The following is a 22,435-nucleotide window of genomic DNA, read 5'->3' on the forward strand; positions in this document are numbered from 1 at the left end:
ATATATTTTAAGTATATTACTATTTTCTCTATTTATTTTGTTAATAAATAAAACCACAAGGGAATCAAAATTTATATAATACGATGTACTTATAACTGTTTTGTTCAATAATTATATTGTCACCTTAATTAATTAACGACTGGCATAAATTAACCCGTTTTAAATACAGGGATAACTTCATTAAATCACGAATGAAGTTAACAGGTCTGATGACAGGACACCAAAACCATCTATTACCGACTCGGACCAATCCATTATCTTCAATGGAGACATCCAATAACACTCAGCGGTGTTTCTAAATAGCCTTCCACTCTGAGATAATGGGTGGGTTACGGAGGACATTCTGTACCTCAAAAGTGGGTCCCTACGCAGGTCTACGAGGCTCTCGTATCTTAAAGGACTCTAGTTCAGTAAAAGTTTGAGGGATACAAAATATATTCCTAATTCTTTTTTATTATTTAGTTTCTAAAATAATGTTATATAGTATGAAAAAGGTCGTGGAAGAGATAGAAAGAGCAAGATTGTCAATAAATTATTTTTAAAGATACTCTAACAAACTCAATGATAAGTTTATTGTAAAAAAAAAAAATCACAAAAATATTAAAAAATCGAAACTGGAACTTATATAAAAATAATTAAATTGATGCTTAAAAAATTCAAATTATGGAAACTCAGTTGAATAGGAATTTAGTTAATCTAGAAAAAAACATTGGATGCGTTATTATATAATATATCGATCAATTCAATGGAGTGGGAAGTATTGAACCAAAAATCAACCCTAAAACTTTGGATACTATCCGCTAGAAATGTTCGCGAAGAGAAGGTGATTTTGACGCGCCTTCGAATAGGTCATACGCTCCTGACCATAAAATATATCTTTACTGAATACCAAGCATACGATTCCCTCAAATCTTAGTATGAAATACCAGCAGACCTCCATTCAATTTTGCAGAATAACAAACAGATTGTAAATAAACTTTTTGAATTTCTGAATCACTGAAAACTTTACCATAAAATTTAATAAAATATTACCCCAAGTTCCCATTTTTCAATAGTTATACATTTCAACTCGTAATTAGGCAATAAAAACTAATACAAATTTCGGATACTATATAATGTGATAATGTATAATAAAAATTTCATTAATAAAAAGTAATGCAATAATGATCCAAAATCAATAATAAAAAAAAGCTTTGATTACTTCATAAATTTGAAAAAAATCATAATATATATAAAAAAAAGAAAAAAAAAAGGAGAAACAACCCTTCATTATAGAAACATCTCCGAAGGATTCATTTCGTCAGGAAAAATATGCAGGAATCGTACAAAATAGTGGTTGAAACAAAATTTTTCTAAAACTATTTTTTTTTTAATAATAAAAAAATCATATAGCTGGATTTTTCCGGAGTTATCAGACATTACAGTTTAAGTAATCAAATATTGTATCAAACATTGTAAAACTATTAAAGTATACAAACAGAGCTACAAACAAATTTTGAAACTGTTGTTTTTTCCAATTTTTGAAAAGGGACGGGTAATTATTAAGCTGTTATAACTTGAGAAGAACAAAATTTATGTCATTATGAGATTTCCTCTACAGTCTAAAACTCAAAATATTTGAATAATATATAATTTAAAAAATATAAAATTTAATAATTTTCTGTTTTCTTAATATCATCTTAATTAATAAACTGTAGCTTCTCTAAATCTTAGCGTGATACTGTTATTTAATTAATTCATACATATGAAATTGTTATTGGGGTCTCAAAACTTTAAAATATATGTTAAATAAATCGGTTAAAGGAAAAAAAACTTTTTTTTAGGAATTAATACTAGAAAGCAGAAGAATAATCAAAACTAAAGATTTATTGTTAGGCTTGTAATTGTTTTTAACACAGGATTACTAATGAAATTAAAGGAAAAAAGAAGAGTTATTTTCATAATCTGCAGATTATTAGTTATATAGATCATAAATAAAATTAATTTAGTCACTGATTAATGAAATGTTCTGTGTAAACCTCGAATACTTATAATTAAAATTTAATTTATTCAAGTACTTTCAGTGTTACAGTATCATTAGAGAAGAAACTGGATAGAGACTACGTTGTATTAACTGGTTTCTAACTTGTTAATTATGTAAGGTAGATAACAACATCTCTGTTTTTGTTAAAGTAAAATATTTTTAAAAAAATTTAGTAGTTTGTCATAATTTAAATTCATTTTATTTTTAAAATCAGTAGACAAATTAAGAATATCATATAGTTATTTCACTATTAATGGATTCATAGTTAAAAAAATAAAACACAGATGAAAAGTAGAGTTATGTCATACAGGTAAAAAGTACATTATGTAAGACACTTTAATTTAAAGAAATGTATGAAGACAGTTAGCATTGGTTCAAAATTTAATACTTAATTTTAATAATGATAATTTATATAAATAATCATTAGATCAACCTTTCTTTTATTTCTCCTTAGTAATTTTAAAATGAAAAAACTCACTCAAGGAAAATCATTAAATTAAGAATAAAAAAAAATAGTGAGACCAAAAAACCTCCTAAAACTCACGTTTCTTACAATGGACATGGTATAATTATGTTTTACGCCACTACTAAGAAGAAATATAATATTGATTAGTTTGACAAGCTGGTAAATCCTTACTGAACAGTTAGAGCAATACCATTCATATTGGAGGAAGTTATCACGGGAATGTTCCACCCACTCAAGTTGATGTAACTGATGTATTTTCTAAACTCTAATGAGCCGAAAATATTCAATAATATGTAAATATATATTTTTTTTCAAATCGTGATACTGTGGAAAAGCTAAGACTTAGGGTAATAAAGGAAGGGAAATAAATAAATCAAATTGATTTATATATTCCGGTTAATCCTTTAAAAAAAAAATGAGATTTTTTTTTCCTTCTTCCGAACATAAAATTAAGTAAATTTTGTGAACAAGCAAAAACATTAGTGGTGACTAAGGAAATGAAAAAAAAATACAAAATTTAAAAATCTTTATTTGTACACGAACCCAGTGACTCATTTAACCCGAAACTGTTTTCGTTATGAATATCTTTTCTTCTTAGATGTATTTAATTCATTCAACCTAAGTAAATTTCTTTTCCTTTAATTTAATTATAGTTCACGTCCTGTGATACATGAATCTCTAGATCGATTTTAACATAAATTTCGCATCCTGCTCCCCTCCCTCCCAACTAATAATTTAACTTTCTACCACTAGGCAAATTTTGTTTGTTGAGCGAATATTGTTTATTTATGTTATCTGTTTAATGATCAGTAAATTTTTAATATGTATAAGGTTTCGCGTAGTTTTTGCTTTCAAAACTTAATTTTTCTAAGATATAGTATTAATCCTCAAGATATAAATATCAAATCTTCTTTTAATTAAACAGACTTTTCAAAGTTCTACACAGTGATAAGAATTTGTTTGTAGAAAATACAGTTTGAAATAACTGTTCGATTTTATATATGATTGTTCGATTTATTTATTGCTAATAAAAAATACAGAGCCTTTTAAAACAGATTTTTTTATATATTTAATGTAATTTACAACTGTACAAAATAATACAATAAGTAAATATGTTGTAAGTGAAAACAGATTTAAAATTATCTTATTATAGTTTTTTTGTAGCAAATTCTTCAAGTTTTATTATAATATTCATTATTTTAATGAAATTACAACTTTTTTTTTTACAACATATTTATTTTGTTGTTATTGAAAATTGAATTATATTATTCAACTTCTTGCGGTGAAAGATGAAATATAATATTATGTAGGTAAGAAGATATATATAATATAAGATATGTAAGTAGTGTCTAAAAAAACAAAACAAAAAAAAACAAATATTGAATATACAAATTGAACAATATGACAGAAAATGAAATATAGTGACTCACAAAGCGTGAGTGACTTATATCTGAATTACAGTGTGAGTATTAACTTATATATCAATACATACAACTATATGTGTGTGTATATATATATAAAAGGAAAAAGGTAGAATATGGACCTCACCCCCCGACAAACCTCTCCAATCAGTAATCTACGGTCAACTATCTACACCTCATTAAACTTTATTCCATTTACTTATCCATACATTTGAAGATAGGAGGAATAAAGATTTTTGAAAAAAAAATGAGTTTTGATTTGACTAAAGTAATTATTATTATTTAATATTAATGGTATATTTATGTTCAACTGAAAAATTTCTATAATGAATCTTAATTGAATATTTAAATCATCTATAAGATATTTAATCTCTTCCTGAACTAATTTTATTACCTTCAGTTTTTAAAAATATTTATTGCAAAATAAATTTATTAATTAGTATTTCAATTAAAATATTTCGGTGGGATCTATACTGACTATTAGTCTAGTTATTAGACTAGTTTATTTACTAGTAGTATGTTTATTTTTTTCTTCTTCATAATATTTTCTAATAATTGATTGTGTGGCTTCATAAAAGATATTTATGAGGAGGGAAGATCAAAGAGTACTTGAACAACAATTAATCTTCTCCAAGCAGAACATACAGCAATTACATTATGAATAATGGCATATATCACATACATCAACAGTACTAACTCCATTGCTACGAATTGTTTCATGATATCCACTATCTCAGAACATTTTCTCTCATGCATTTTTTATTGTCAAATCGTATTGCTCTACATGTTGATAGGTTTATCAGATAATAACGATTTGTACTGCATATATTTACTGTGAAATAAATAATATATTCAAAAATAATGCAAAGACATGCACATTTACAGTAAAAACAACATAAAAAAATTCTAAATTTTAGTACCTGATTGTACGAAGTGTAAAAAAAATCCAAAATTGAATAAGGGGACAAAAATAGTTGTCAATATTTAATACAAACCAAATTTAATTAATTTTTTTTTTAGATGTTACGTTTAATACCTATACATATAATGATATCATCTGTAGATTTCAGCACATTACCAACCACACCGTTTTTCTGGTATAGAAAAAAGTTTTACTAGAACAATATAGTTCAAATTTATTAATGTGGAGACTGGTTAATATTTGAGAGCGTAAACTTCTGAGCTCTACATCTATCTTGTAATTGTTTTAAAGAAAATAACTAAAACTGATATTCATCATCATTTATAATTTTATTACTTGTTAAGTATATTGTTACTTTTTTCTTCTTATAAGTGTAATCAAAGTGAGGCTAAAAGGAAAAATGTTTTAATAGTGTTTTACCAACCAAAATCTGGTAACTTAATTTCTTGGTCTATTTCAGCTCCTAATTATTCAAAAGAGCAGTATTACGTTTTTAATTGTAATTATTTATATAATTTTTGAAACATTTAAGTATTAAATTTCGTTTTGGATATATAATTTTAACACGATCTATTTTTGATAAATTCTCTTTTAGCAGATTGAATTGGAATAAAGTATTAGAATGTTGAACTTCTAAACAGAAATACCACAAAATGTGTTGTAAAGTATTCATACTGAACACCAACCAAATATATTTTGGAATTCAACCGAACTTTAAATGTTTTGTATTCAAAAGAAACCTACTCCTTGATTTGGATTAGCAAATAATGTTCTTTTAATTTTCCTGGATGTGAGTTTTTTGGCCCTTTAAATGATTATTGTTGTTGTTTTTGCGCTAGTACGTTGATAAGCCGTATATCTATATTTCAGTACGAGGTGTACTCAACGAGCTATTGATAGATTATCAAGTAAGTCTTATTCTTTCGTGATAATTTTTCCTAGCCCCAAAAAAAAAAAAAAAAAAAAAAAAATGCGAAATGAAATATTGAAATCAAGTTATCAGCCTCAATGTGCATTTTTATAATAACATTTTTATATTCATGAACAAATATTACTACAACGTGACAAAAAAATAAAATTGCATTTTAATTAAGTAAAAATCTATCTTGAACAAGTGTCAGAAAATCAAATATGTACGGAAAATTGCTATTAAAAGTTAGGTCTGGAAATTTAATTTCTTCTGGAGCCTATATCTCGAAAACATAAGTTATTAAAAACAAAAAAAAAAAATTTTGAAGATATATTTTTCTTATCTATCCATACCTCACTGGAATGCAACTTATGCACAGTGTATAAACCTAGTATGCATTTCACCCTTCTCACCCCTTGGCTTACTGCTATGTAAGTCGATCGCGATGCACTTTTAAGATAAAAAGGAGATCTTATATTTTGATAAGTTGGCCATCCCTGATATTTATTATCATCGGTCAATAATCATTAAGAAAAAGTATATATGTATATATCGGTTCTCACTGAAAAAAGGGGGTATATAAAAAATAATGCTAGGTTTCTGACGTTTCATTTTCGCATTGAAATATCAATACATCAAGCCTAGGAAATTCACAGATACTTTACCTCATAACAAATGTATTAGCATTACTTATCGGATCTATAATTCAAACGTGTGTAAATTTTTTTTTTTTTTTTTTTTTGTAGTTACAGAGACATTTACATTTCATTAGTACGGCACGATTTTTAATGGTGACTGGTTGTTAGCCAAGTTCTTGATTGATGGTTTCTTTCCCAACGCGTTCTAGCAACCAGTGCTTTGGGAACACGGAGCTATCTTGTAGCAATTAGGGAACTTTATTCAAATTATTTCAGATTTATTTTAAACAGTGGACTTTAACAAGTTTGTATAGGCATAAAGAATATTTAATCTTGATTGTTTGTATACCAATGAACATTATAGACATATTTCAGAGTAATAAAATAACACATAACTAATAAATAAAGAAACCAGATATCCCAAGGACTGAAAGTTTTTTTTTTCATCTATTTCATATCGAATAATCAAGGAGACCAGGATTTTATTTCTAGTATCTTAAAGTAAATATCTCAAGAAAGTTTTGACAGTTTAACATTTATAACAAAGTTCTTTGAATTGAAGACTTATGAGGAAAAAAAAATTAATTGACCAGTACAAAGGATATTGTAAAGGCCAGGAAATTTTCTATTATTGGGGTGTTAAATTTACTACTACAATAAATTTAATCGTCTTTTTACTTCAGATCAAAAAATTTAGTTTAATTACTACGCATTACAAGAAAGATAGTGTATTTTATGTTAATATTTTGTTGTTGACTTCTATTCATATACCCATTCACATTGCAACACAACAAATCACATCCACATTCCAGTTCTATTCGATTCACATTATATATAATAATTCCAATAGTACCACATAAACTAAAAAAGTTGAAATTATTACATTTTAACGCAAGAAGAAAATAGCTCTGAGATTCTTCAACAAACACCAACTAGGAACCAACAATACAACCGATATGTATAGTGGTTATGTTTCCTTTATACATTTCTAAATTCATTCTTTCATTTTACACAAAATTTATATAGTAGGATCCGAAAGAAGCTATTTATAAACATAGTGATTTTAAAAAAAAGTCAAGTTAATAATGGTACACAACAACCATCAATATACTGATAAAAATATAATATTGAGTAACTATTCCAAATCAACCTGAATAGTACAATAATTAATCACTTCTTCATGTCTGTACCAAGCCTGATCACAACTCATGTGCTATTGCAAGTTCTTTTATTAATTTAACCATAGAATTAAAGGAAAGTACTTATAAAAATATAAACTATTCTAATGATCGGATTCATTTAGAACAATTACTTGTATATTTCGATAATAGTTTTTTTTTCTAAAGAACGATTTGACTGTTTAAAAAACTGATGGACGCATTGGAAGTGCGTACTAATAAACAAATTGTCGAATATTTGTTTCACAGCTAATTCCAAGATCGAAACTGTTATTGATCGTAAAAACAGTCCATGGGTTCTCAACAAGATATGGCGCAGTACATTGATCCTAGATTAGTTGTCACACTGGTTGCAGGATTCATTGTTGGAACAAAACTCTTTTGTAAGTAAAACTATTTATTTTTAGTCGTTCTAGCGTACTGTTTTGAAGTCAGATTTTGTTTATTTTTATGAATATTTTTGGTTTTTTATATCTTGATTAGGATTATGGCTGTAGCGTAAAAAAAAATAAACTTTTTATAGACCAAAAATATATAAAGAATGTAATATACGTAAATTTACAAAAGTTATATAATAAATTCAAAAGATTCAAATTTTTGTTATATTTTTAAAACTGCATATATATATCATTACTGACTAGTATATATGACAACTGAATGGTGGTTGGCCTTACTGTTCAAAGGTAGGTCATCTCCTAATTCAGTGGTGCGGGACAGATGGTATGATTGCTCAATCGAAACGCATAGTTAGTCTTGCTTATTTTTTTGTCAGCCGGCTATAACTCGACAAAAAGAGGAAAGAAATACAACATAGAAAGTTTAAGTTGTTGTAGAATTTTATGCCTTATGAAAATATTCATTGTTGCAGAGGCTCCGTAAGTCAAATGAATTATGTACTTTAAAGACCTTTTAAAAGCTTCAACAACATACATTCTAAAACATGTCTAAGTATATAAATTGTTGATCATAAAAAATATATTCAACTTTCCTTATAAAATTAAATTATATAAATTTTCCTAAAAAAAGAATATAAATTTTAAATATTTTGTAGATTTTTTTACGTTATTTATTACATTAGAAGAAAAATAGATATTTTTTAAAATTTATGAACGACGATATTCTTGTTACTTTTTATTTGAATTTATGGAAAAAATTGTTGCTGGTCATAATTGTGTTTACTCTCATAACTACAAAAAAACATATTGATTACAATTCAATATAAACATGTAGGGATCTAAAACATCTAAATCTGACTCTTATAATGACTGCGGTATTTATTTATTATAAGGAACATCAACCACAATGATCGTTTACGCCTAAGTTATAAAATTACAACAGTTGTATATAGAGGTTGTGACCGAATTTCACCTTTGTAAATAGTAGATGAATTTAGGCAATTGGTATATATAAATACATTTACTAAATCTGAAATTTAATTTAAATTAATCATTATCAAATTGATCAATAAATAAAATGAAACCTCTTTTTTTACATTCATTAAATCTAATAAAATTTTTGAGTGTCAGGACCTAATTTTAAAATCCGTATGAAAAATATGATGCTACCTAATTAATTCAACAAAATTCTTCTTGAAGGCCTTGAGAATGAAAGGAACCCTAAAAATGATCCTAAGCTTTAAAAAAAAAATGATGGGAATCTGTTGGCATTTATTCACATTAAAAACGAAAATTTATATCATGGGGTGGGTGATCATAATTTACGATGACCGTTAGAGGTAACATGTAGCAATCTCCAAATGTGTTAAGCAATACTGAAGAAGAACCCGTCCAACCTCAACACCAGCTTCGAGAACATTCCAGGAACCGGCGCCGCGGTTATGCGGTTATGATCAATGGCCGACTCTACTGACCCCTTTCGCTACTCCAATGTCTCCTCGTAAGTCTATCGTCTCTTACGTCATTCTTAGACTAGGATTGCTGTGAAGGAGCCAGAAAATGCTATCATTTAAAGAGTTAACGATGAAGAACTGTTAAGGTTCTAGTTTTACTGTTATAAAAGAAGAATGATCTACCGAACTCTAGAGATATTTTTATCCGAAATAATATTCCTCACCAATCCAGTAGTCTGTTATTTTCATTAAAAATTTCTAATTTGATTGCAATTTAAGATTATAATTAAAAAATAAACACTTGATTGGTTCAATAACAATTCATCCTGAAGTGAAAATTCAAATGAGTTATTTCGATTGGCGAACAATTGGCTTAGTGCGTATTCATATATACATTGAAGTAATAGAGAAAGAATGATAAGACGTACTTTGCAATACTGAATGAATAAATGAATTAATGCACAATTTAGATACCATTAAATTTTTAATTTACGAGATCTTAAATTGTAGAGATATTGTATCTCTTGTGATATTGATATCTTGTGAGATATCTTTAATTGTAGGTTTTTGAAGAATAATTGTCAACCTCATTATTGAACCAAAGCCAAAGTAAGTTATCTGAAAATTCCTAAATGAATTGTGTTCATAGATTTAAGGCAGAAACTAATTTCTAATTTTAGTAATGTTTAATTAATTTCGATTTGTATTTTTAATTATTGACGTCACTTTTCTAGTTAGGTCTTTTTCCTATTGAAAAGAAGATAGAAAACTGCTTTAAAATAAAATAAACTAAAGAAAATTTGCATGTTTTTTTCATCTTTACCAGCAATATCACATTTGATGAAGGGTCTGTTGAATGTTACTATTAGAAACGTTATAAGACATTGTTCTAGAATGGAAAATTTGTAGAAAAAAAATTAGGAAAAATGGATGAATTTAATATATTTTTTAAAAATATTTAATCGCATAGTTTGCCATATTTGAGCATGTGAGTAATATTATTGCGTTAAGGAAACTTTTCGTTTGATCAAAAATCCTCATATCGTCAGTCTATCTACACGTTTCTGTACCAAATATAACTCCAATATGAAAAAAAATGTGAAATTATCAATAATTATTGATCTTTTCGCAATTTTCATAAATTATAACACTATTTCCGCAATAATGTCAGTTGATCACATTTCCTTCAAACTCGAAAATGTTGTATAATTATCATTTCTGTGAGTAAGGATTCTTAAGGAGTTTATATTAGGAATATTTTTCTTATTCTTGGCCTGATGTTGTAAGATAAAGATTTATAGTAAAGTGATTTAATTATAAGGAGAAAAAGAAGTATTCATTAGTATATGGCGAACAAGTGGATCATTTTGTTTTGCTTTCTCGTAATGAAAGTCATAATTTATAATTGATTATTTCTTTTTTAGTTAAGAAATTTTGATACCTATACGAATTCCCCCTAATGACGAATGATCCCAAATCCTTGAAAAGTCTGAATTAAATCGAGTTGATTTATTCCACTCTATATCATGACATGAATCACAGAATTTCAAAGTTCTTTAGGGGCAGTATCCACTAGAACCTCAAAAAACGTTTTCAAAAATTAGAATCATTCAAAGGACTTACTGTCATTGCTTGGTTACGGGCACTTGTATGAGAGTATCATAGTTTATAACATGATAGTCTGTAGTTGTCTGTATGTTAAACGGTTGTAAAAAAATGTAAGGAAAAACTTATGACTGTGTTGTTAACATGATGAGGTGCTCGCGCGACTGTTTCAAATATTTTGCGGTCATTGTTTTCAAGTATATTAGTAGATTCATAAATCAGAAAAGTGATTGTCGTAATGTTTCAGTAAGTAAATTTAAATACTTTTCATCAGTTAAAAATATAATTTATAAAGTTTTCGAGAAGTTGTAGTTGAATCGATGATTAGAGAAATCCATTTCCAATCCATCTATTGTCAATTATGTTGGTTAAAACCGACCCAAAAAAATGAATAATTGAAATTTGATTGACTATGGAACTATTAGAAGCGCGGTGGAACTGTGGTTCGGGGCTCACTACCGTGCTCCCAATAGACCCATAGTTAACTACTCCTAGGACCCGGGTTGGAATCCGGCTGGGTAGAAAATATTTTTCTGTTATATTGCAGCCGTGAGTCAACTCTGTGGGTTCTAATGCACTTCTGGGGTTCACCCAGTCTCATGAATTGGGTACCCTTAATTCAGTAAAAATCTGGCGGTAAAGCGTGATTCCGAACAAATCACCTCCTTTCACAACCGTTGGTCTAGTAACAGTACTTCCTTACAAAGTACTGCACCCTTAACCTTTCATGGGTTGTAGGGGAACAGATTTTAATTTTTTTTTTTTTTGTTAATCGACCTATTATGTTACTATTTAAGGTAAGAGTCATTATGTTATTTAAATTTATTTTGCTTAACTTATACGGTTTCTCAAATCAATGAACTTTATAGAAATTATGAAGATAATAATTATCAATAAATTTGTAAACAAAAATTATAATTAATATATACTAACTCTGGACCCAATATAAGTAGAATCTTAAAATTAATTGAATTACTAAATTGCTACCTCAAGTTTTGTCTTTGAGCATTTTATAATTTGTGCCCAAATTTAATTTAGGTTTTATTTTAAAGTCTTCTTTTAGATTATACAAGCCTTGAAAAGTTTATCGGCTATAATCTGTTTGTTCTTTACATTGGTATAGATGTTGAAAATCTTAAGAATTGGAAATATAGAGAATAGAGAAAAAATGTATTGTACTTATCTAACACCAATTCATTTCGACCAAGTTTAGAGCTGCTGAGTGGATCTCAGTATCCTGGTATGAAGGGAAATCCCTTGAATCACTGGCTTAAAGGGTTTCCTAACTAAATGTTAACTTTCAACTATTACAAAACAGCGAAAATACGTCTGACTAATGTGGTTATGCTCCTATAACAGGGTTGAATGCAAATCTGCCAAATTTTAAATACATATATTCCAATATGTGATTAAGGATTATTTCAACTCATCGATTCATTCGATTCATCGAATTATTATCATAAATACTTGAATATCATAATTTGTGTTTCGACGTTTTGTGATAGATTGCATGAGTATGCCATCTGTGGAAATATAATATATATTATATATCCTTCAGATATATTTATACATATATAAAGTCATGAACAATATTATCTATGTTACCAGCATTTATCCTATCCCAAGACCATCTGTCTATTAATAATCTTGACAATAAAGAATAGCTGATCACTTGTCATAGACAAATGTGTCAGAGATGTATTGTGAAATGATTTCGGTTGTGTGTTACTATTCTTTTGTTCCCGTTGGCTAATCTTTCTGTCGGGGCCTTGGTCGCTCTGGGATCTCGCCTACATTTAAATTATCGATCTCTGACGAGTGTAATCTGGTGTTGATAGTAACTGATTTGATTTATGTGGAGGTAAAATTACGTTCACAGAATCAAACAAGCTAGCGAGGCAACGCCATTTTTTCATATTTATTTGCCAGTAGAATTTATTTGAGTTACGATTTAAATATAATAAGTTCTTTGAAATCAATGTAATGTTATGTTTTACTACATACATAAGTAAAACCCGGTGATTGATTTGAATAAACAAGGCTGCGTTGAAACAGGACTTAAATCTTTGAAGTCCATGGAGACTTTTGTTACCTGGTCTATGCTTCTATCAAGAACTGATAGCAGTACATCTTTTTTTGCAACCAGTATTTTAAAAACTATCATAAATCATGCCTTGGGTGGATATACTAGTAATATAGTGAATTATCAGCCTCATATTTATGAAACTGGTTGATGAAAAGAGCTAGTCATGAATAACTCCCCTTTTAAAACCAGTTCTACTTGATATAGGTAGTAAACGTCTTCAACCTAACATGATCCCGAAAGCACGAAGATTAACGGCAAAAGCTGGTTACGTAAGCTTGACTATCCAATAGCCATAATCCATAATCCAATAGATTATGGTTATGGTGAGTGACCTGTACTTAAATTATTTTCTGTTAGAATAAAAGATATGATATACGATGTGACAATACATATTTTTAGATGAATATCTTCATGACGTAAAGGCATTTATCTCTGAAAATTCACGTGGAAGACTATCTTCGAGTATTCTGTTTAGAAAAACTAATCAACTTTTTTCAGATCCGATATTTAAATAAATCTAATAGAGATCAGGTAAAGAATGTAGTCGTAACATATCAGATTACAAATCTTGTTAAAAAGAATTTAATAAGAATATTAGATAAAAAAAAAAAAAAATCTTTTTTCTTTTGACCAAACTAAGAATAAACAAAATAAAGATAAAAATTAAGCATTTTTTTTTTTAAATTGAAACTTAACGTGTGATCTCCACCAAGGTCAACAGTGTGTTTAATGTGATTGATATTTTAACAAAAATATTTTAACGTGTTGGTAATAATTGCATTAAAAAAAATTATTAATAATGAATTAATTTATTTAATATTACGAAAGCATGAAAAATATGAAGAATTGTAAAACTTAAACTAGTTATTATTTTGGTAATAAATAAAGGGTAAGAAGCTTTAAACTAGCTTATAATTAGTGATACAAAATAAATTTATGATAGTAATTTTACGAATTAATAAGAAACAGAATAAAATTTAAATTACTTTCTTTATTCTCCCTATAGAATAACTAGGTTCTACCCTGACTTTGTTGGATATTCTGTTGTTTCAGATTTAAGAATGGCAGTTATGCTACAATAGTTTCAGAGAATGAAAATAATTTCAATGTTCAGCCAACCTAGCGAATTATAAATGACGACCTCAAAAGACTATGAGATTAGCAGAAAGCTATATTTTTCTAATATTAGCAAACTAATATTTGTTTAATAAAAATAATTCCTATTTGATTTGTATATATAAGATGAAGTATTATGGTCGTAAAAATATTATATCTGAGGTTTTTTTTTTTACGTTTTGATGAAAAAATAAAAATTATATTTTAAGTCCTCGGCGGAGTAGATTAAGGCACTGTGCTCCGAGGACCCAGTTTCAAATCCGGCTATGGTAGATAATTATTTATTCGATTATTGTAGCCGTGAGTAAATCCTGTGAGTTTACAGAGGCCTTCGAGGCCTACCCAGCCTCATAAATTGAGTTCTCTTAATTGGGGAAAAATCTGGCAATTGAGCGCGATCCTGAACAAATTACCTCCTGGTAAAACTGTTGTTCAAGAAATAATACATCCTTTCAAAATACTCAAATCATATACCCTTCATGGGTTGTAGGAGAACACATTTCATTTTTCTACTTAGTAGATGAAGCTAGTATTAAATGGTATATTTTATAATTACATTTACGTAATATAAGATAAGCTTATGCTCATTTATATGTTTTTAAAATATTACACGCATAGCTTTCTTGTTAAAATAGACATAAAAAAGAAATAAAATATAATATTTATTGCTAAAAAAACTGAACCCACATAACAAAATCAAATGTACATTTGAAAAATGTGAAGACAGTTCATAAGTTCACAAATTTATTTAGACTGATTCCACAAAAGAGATTAAAGAATCAAATGATATTACAAAATGAAGAAATTTCTATATATATGTTATTGAAGAACATTATCATAGACCTTGTGAGGTAAGGTTATTATGAAATAAATAGGTTAAATTTAAAAAATAACAACCCAAGCCATCTTTGGTTTATAAAATGCTTTAGAAAACTACCATTTTACTATTATAGAAACTAAAAAGTTGTGAAATGACAAATATTAATATTCCGACGAATATAATATTACTTATAGAGGTCTAACAGACAATATTATTGAAGGTGAGATTATCAAAATCCTACTTTTATTTTCTGAGCTGGTAATCAATCTCTTGTTAAGGTAACTTCTAATAATCATGAATAAATAAATAATAACCAGTATGGTCTGGTAGAATATTTTTTTTATTATTATAAGTGATATATTAAAACATTACTCGAGATGTTAATTTTAATTTTTTTTTTCGGATTTCAAATTATTTTATTTTCCATTTTTACAATTGAAATCGGATAAAAATTTGCGTTATTAATTATTTATTTTATTACTATTTTGTAACAAGCAAGAAAATTAAACTATTTTCTCTGATATCAAACCAAATATTAGTTTATCATTATCCATGAATACGGACAATAATTGATGTTCTCACGATTTTTTTTCTTTTATGAATGTTATTTAAGAATTAGTGCTCTTTTGGTATTCATTAATAAAAATTGAATACATTTTTTTTTTATCTGGTCACGACATAGAACACTTCAGTCAATGCAATATATCATGAAAGTGCGTCTTAAAAAGGTCGTATGCAAATAACAGCCGGAAAGTACATGAACCGAGGAAGATATACACTGCAAAGGTGGACGGTATGAAGCGAAACCAGAAGTGGGTGTGGCACCTTCTTGCCCCAGATGGCTCGGGTTGTGTAATGTCCTGTTAGAATACAACTATCAAGCTCACCTTTGACCGATGACGTAGTTTTCACCTGCGTGTGAGTTTGTGTTCTTTTGGCACTACGGGCCTCGTTCAAGCGAACATCACCAGCACTCACGAAAGTAACTGTTTGGACTTTGCCAAATGACCTAAAAAAAAAAAAAAATAATAATAATAATGAAATTCAGAACTAATATAGAGGGAAAAACTTCATCCTATGACTACAGTTCTATTCAAAATCTAATGCAATAGAATCATGGTCAGAACCAATTGTAAGCGATCAAAAATTTAAATATACTGAAATGTTGAAAGTTTATATGTATGCACTTCTGCTCCTACCAGGATTCCGGCTTTATATCAGAAGCAAGCCAGATTCCTAACTTCTTTCACTTTTTGTTCGGCTTAGAGGTCCTAGCCTCGGGGTGAGGGCGGGAAAAGGTCCGGCCATCCTGTAACGGATGTGAATAAAGTCAGGGTCGTCCGTATAAAATAAAGCATGATCGAGCACTCTTTAACGGCTTGTGGTTGTGAAATAAAATCAAGGTCGTGAGCAACCCATCATTTAAAAAGGACGCAATGAGTCATCTCGAACCAACCCCTTACATTTCATATCCTCTTATGGTGTTTGTTTTTCAGCTAATTCTCCCATTAAAGTCGTATGTATTATTATCAGAAATTAAGAATTAATTATTCCATCTGCAGCTTAACAACTTTTCTTATTGTCTACAGAAAGCTATATTTTTCTTATATTAGCAAACTAATATTTGTATAATAAAAATAATTCCTATTTAATTTGTATATATTGTATATTTTTTTTCACGTTTCGATGAAATTAATTATTCCATCTGCAACTTAACAACTTTTCTTATTGTCTACAAAAAAAACAAAACAAAAAAAAAACATTGGAAATTAAAGATTTTTCCTTATTGACAAGTTCAGAAATATAAAATTTATTGCAATACCTTCAGCGATGCATCAAGACCCGAAAATATAATTGGGTCACTATTATCCATTAAAAGAAAATACAATGATTGCAAAGATAAGCTAGTGATCTAAATTCTTTCTATAACATTAATAATTTACTGTGCTGCATGGAATATTTAATGCATTGAAACAATTATATATTTTTTACGATATATAGGTAATATTTCTTCTGGAAGAAATAGACGGAATAGGGTGATATTGACTACATAAAATAGGAATTTTACTGCCGATATACACTTTTTTTTTTTTTATTAAACATTGAAAGATATAAAACAGAAATATGACTTGAAAAATATTTTTCCCTAATGATTATTCATAAAATAATGAAATATTTAATCAAATTACTATTTACTGTCTCATTGTTTTTATTTATACGAATATTTGAAAATATTAAATGAATAAATAGATCGTTTTAATTTTTTATTTTTAATTCTGAAAAGATGCTCGTGTCACGGGCGATTAATATTCATTTTGTTTGAATAATTCAGAAAATTAACAATATTGTAAAAAAAAGTAAAACAAAAAAATTATTCAATTCAAATATTAAATAAGCTGTGAGCTATGTTGATATCTAATAAGATATTGCAAAGGGAATTATCTTCTGATGGATCATTTAACAGATAAAATAAAAATAAAATAATATAACTAAGATTTCATATTGTTTATTTTACTAAAGACCCATTTGACACATATGTTCAAGTAATAAATATAAATAGGTATATATAGATGCGGTTTCTATAGAATACAATGTACCAATTAAAAACTCTTATATTTATTGAACAATTAAATCGATACTGATCAATATGGCAACAGTGATACAACATAGACCGGTAAGACTAATACAAAAATTAAAATTAAAAAATACTCTCGGGAGTTACAAAGCTTGTATTAGTGTAAAAGTTATTTGAGTTGTGTGTTTAAAAAATCTGATGATACAAATATACATTAAACACTAATTAACTCTGGAATGACGTTAAAATTTGATTTTTAACTTGGAACAGATTTTTAATTGAATTCCTAAAAAGTCCTTATGATGGTTGTTGACTTATTTATTTAATAATTTGCTTATATTACTGTTCTATTAAATATCTTAATTTAAGTTATTTTAATTTTGTTTTAACTGGAATACTTAGTATGACGAACAATAATTGCCTTGGAATATATATATTTTTTTTTATTGAGTTCTTTTAATTAATCGATAATTTTTTTAAAATCTTAAATGTTTCATATTGCTAATCTTGTAAAGAGATCATAATATCATCATTTATTCATTTTATACAGTTAATTCAGTTAATGCTATAAATATGCTATGTAAATAAATTAATTATAAATAAAAATGATATTTATTTGTGATATTCCTAATTTATATTGATAAAACGTATGTGTGATATTGGTTAAAGTCACTCTTCAAGACTTCATCCCTTGGAGACTTCAACAGTCGGTAAGGACGATAGTACATGTGCTTATTTCCAATACAAAATAAGTGTTATGACGACAATATATAACATTTTTAGTTTATTTGACCAATTTTATTTATTTTTTGTTATAAAAGTTTAAATCATAATCACACAAAAGGACATTATTTAAAAATAAACATTATTGCTAAACTTAAAGTTATAAATGGGCTTATACTTGATATAATCGTGGGATTAACATAATATCATATCAATTCTCTAGGCAAAATGAACTACGAAAACATTTACCAGCGATTTGTAGTTTAAATTAATTGTCGATTTTTATGAACTCCAGAACTGTATGCTGATGCCAAACAGATAATAACTTAATCTCAGAAAAAAAAAAATTAAAAGCTTACAGATTTAAGTTGTGTAAAAGAAAGCAGAGGTGATTTTATCTATTTGATTTTTTTGAAAATAATTGATGTTTTAAATTAGTGATTATTGATTTAAAACACATTTAATTAGTTCACTACTGCCATGGTTATTATCTAAATAAGAACCTATTAAAAAAATATACAATACATATGAAAATTGTAAAAGAAACACAAACTAACGTGTGAGACACAAGTGTATGAAAGTGAGTGTGAGTGAAAGGGCTGTACTGACCGTGGATGCGTGTTGCGTCCGTGCGAAAGTGAATCTGATCTGGATGGCTGGAAGCTGGACCGACCCCCACCGCTCCCCACCCGATACAAATACATTCAACCCCCCACCGCTTTGGACCAATTACATTTCTTTCTTTCCTCCGACTGTCGAATACATTTTACGGAATCCTACTTGGAAAAGAAAACCCTAATAGCCATCCAAGTTCAATTGTATAGAGTCATCGGAACGGTATGACGATGCTGCGTACGCAGAATGCTTTCTGAGTACAGTTATATCGTAATCAGCATTGAAGAACGTACAATGACGGCATTCTATGTGCTATGAATGAACAAGAAAAAGAGTGACCTTAACAAAAAGAACACCTAGGAATTCAATATTAAGTATTTATGAATGGAAATTACTGCACTAGAATAGTTTCAAAAGCCATTATCCCTTTATTTGTAAGCTACCAGAATTAATTTTCATTCACAACAACTCTCTGATTACAAAGTCCCATTTTTTTATAAAATATCGTAATTCAAGTTTTTTTTTTTTTGTGATATTGCACAGTTTTAGTAGATTTAATTTTTCTTCAAAATAATATACCGAATAGATATTTTGGTTATTTAAATACTTACCAATATTAAAAATCTTAACAAAGTTAACGTCTAGACTTGGACTATTGAATCAATTGTATGAAACGGTGCACAACTTTTAAATCCTGAACTAAAATTATAAAATACAACACATATTCTAAATTACGAAAGATTTTAAGCACTATGAATATTGAAATAAATAATGAAAAACAACATAAGATCTAAAATATATTCAAAGATCTAATGAAACAGGAGTATTTAAATTTACAAAAAAATATTTATGACTTACTGATAGTAATGTAAAACAAAATTAAAAAAAAAATTATTTAATTAATTAATTCCAAAATGCAGACATTTTAACAATTTTTAGTGTTCTATTTTTTCAACTCGCCGTTTGTTAAGCATCTTGCAAAATCTAAAAAGAATATGAGTTTGTTTTAGATTATACATTTAAAATACGAAGTCTATTGTAATTAAAAATATTCGATACGTAAACCACAAGTCCGCTTCTTGTACAAATCCGATCATATAAACTTAGGTTTCCTCACATCTTGATGGAGATATCTTTCATCGATGATCTAAGCCTACTACTTACTTAGGTATCATTAAATAATTATACTACTTAAAACATTGAATAATGGATGAATAAATTATCTGTGAAGTATCATAGATTAGAGATCATGATTTTGGGAAACACTCCAGGCCAAACGGAAAATTAAAAACAGTCCGGACCAAAACGAATTTGTACATGGTGACCCAAATCTACTAATAATTAAGATGACTGACTTTAAACCAATTGTGTAACTAATTATGATCATAAAATTCAATATTAACTTATTGCATTTCAATGAACTTTAAGGATGTAAGGAAGATTGATAAATAAAAATAATTCATAAAAATAATAGGTCTACAAATAGAAACTTTAACTAATAATTTTGAAAGATAGTTATATTTTTGATGATCTGAAACCGAAAATGAACTCCAGTTTACCCCATCCATGTTATATGTTATTTTCATAAATTATATTTCGAGAGCTTAAGAGAGCATAAATTATAAGTTGTGAGCCGGACCTCAATGTCTCAGATGTGAAGGGAAATCCCGGGAGTCACTGACTTAAGGGGTTGCCTAACTAAATGATTACTTGTCACCATAATAAGAAGCAAAAATGCACCAGACTTACGTGGCAATACTCCAAAAATACGTGCGTACCTGAACATAATGGAGCTCCGCCCAATTAGAAATATATCCCAAAAAGTGACATACAAAGAACCCAACTCACAGATATAAAAAACGCACATTGCTGTTCTGATTAGTTTTACTGATATTGTGACGCATAGATAAACTAAGATTAGAAACACGATCGGTACCTTGAACCTAAATATCAAATAAGAAACCAAACAAAATGTTTATACAATTATGTTTTATCTTTCTTCTAGATTCTATCAATTAGAAAGTTCCTATAGACATAAACATCCTTTAGAATATTATCAATATTCTATATTTGTTTTTAGAACGTTTCGGGTTTCCCTATCCTCAAGTACTAATATTCCTTATTGTTATGTATATCAATTTCTTTTTCGAAATTTCGTGTAATGATTACTTAATTAAAAATTATTACACAGCATTGTTTAAAAAAATCTGAGATGGAAAGGTTCCAATTATTTTAGCTAATTTAATTTACTTTATACATCCAAAATAAAAAAAAGTTGATTAAAGGTATTTTCATGAGGGATATAAGTATGCAATTAAAATTAAATTTTCATCATAACAATTATTTCTCCTACTGAATTTACGAATCGAGAGCGGAAAAATGTGTTATATATATTTGCGTCCATAAGACGAAATTTCGAATAAGAAATGGATATACTTAACAATAAGGAATATTATTATTTTAAGACCCGAAACGTAGAAAAAATAAATATAGAATATTGATAATATCTCTAAGGACTTTTATTTTTCACCTCAACATATTCCTCCCTATTACTATCAAAGAAGAGCCAATGTATTTTATTGCAGAACGGTCGACACAGCCCATAAAACACGAAACAAAAATGTCAGTCGGTTCCTCGTAGCATATGTACCTTCCATTTTCATAATTATTCGCTAAAACCCTAAAATAACATTTTAATTATTATTAGTCCCAACAAAACCTAGAATTTCAATATTCATATCACCAAGAATCGTTGGTTACTAATTAAAAAGTTATTTCTTATACAATTCTTCTTTCTGTACCTGTCTATCCTGGGCCTTTACCTACTGTAATATACCTATTAAGTATTAACTAATTATAAAAAATAATTGTTTGTAGTTTATTCTATTAAAAAGTTGTAACAAATTTTATTACAATAATGAAATATACCACTTTTATAACACACCTTAACAAATGACAAACTAGTATAATTCAATAAATAGTTTTTAAAAAAACAACCTTATTATAGTTTTTTTTTCATACCGTATTTCAAATTTAAAAAAATAACATAGATCAAATAAGTAAAAAGCTGACTTCTCTCTCTAAAGGTTATTCGACCCGACTTTTAGTAATTGAAGCTTGTACCTCTAAATGGCAATGGACACAGTCGAGATATTTATTAGATCCCATTATTGAAGTGTATCATTATCAATGATATTTTTGAAAAAACGTTATTATAATTTTCATATTAAGGTTAGATGATTCCAATATTGTAGAGCTCTGGTTAATAATATTACAGGAGAAAAAAAGTTTAGTATTTCTTTGGTGTTGTCGTTTTAAAATAGTATATTTTATTACATTTTTTATTTTTCAAATAAAATTATTCACAATATTGTATGAATCAATAGTGCATAATGTTTTAGTATTTTTTTTACGTTTTTAAAAAGGGGCGCTTATTGTTCCAAAAAATTTAGCCGCTTACGATTCATACCATCAGAATGATTGGGACG

The 22,435-nt window shown here is 27.8% G+C and overlaps 1 protein-coding gene across 2 annotated transcripts in view; it reads right to left on the reverse strand.

Moving 5' to 3' along the window:
* Positions 1-19,041, reverse strand: part of LOC106688909 (uncharacterized) — a 140,604-nt gene extending 121,563 nt beyond the window's left edge. The window contains exons 1-2 of one of the 2 annotated variants that reach the window (XM_067048919.1): positions 18,942-19,041; positions 15,922-16,043 (exon numbers count right to left, since the gene is read on the reverse strand). The gene's annotated coding sequence lies outside the window, so the exon portion shown is untranslated. Of the gene's footprint in view, positions 1-15,921; positions 16,044-18,889; positions 18,909-18,941 lie in introns of those variants that run through there. The other variant, XM_067048920.1, reaches the window with a different exon arrangement.
* Positions 19,042-22,435: the final 3,394 nt, after the last annotated feature.

The sequence above is a fragment of the Halyomorpha halys genome, unplaced genomic scaffold, assembly GCF_000696795.3.
Source record: "Halyomorpha halys isolate HHAL.00 unplaced genomic scaffold, Hhal_1.1 Scaffold1233.1, whole genome shotgun sequence".
Classification (NCBI taxonomy): Eukaryota; Metazoa; Arthropoda; class Insecta; order Hemiptera; family Pentatomidae; genus Halyomorpha; species Halyomorpha halys.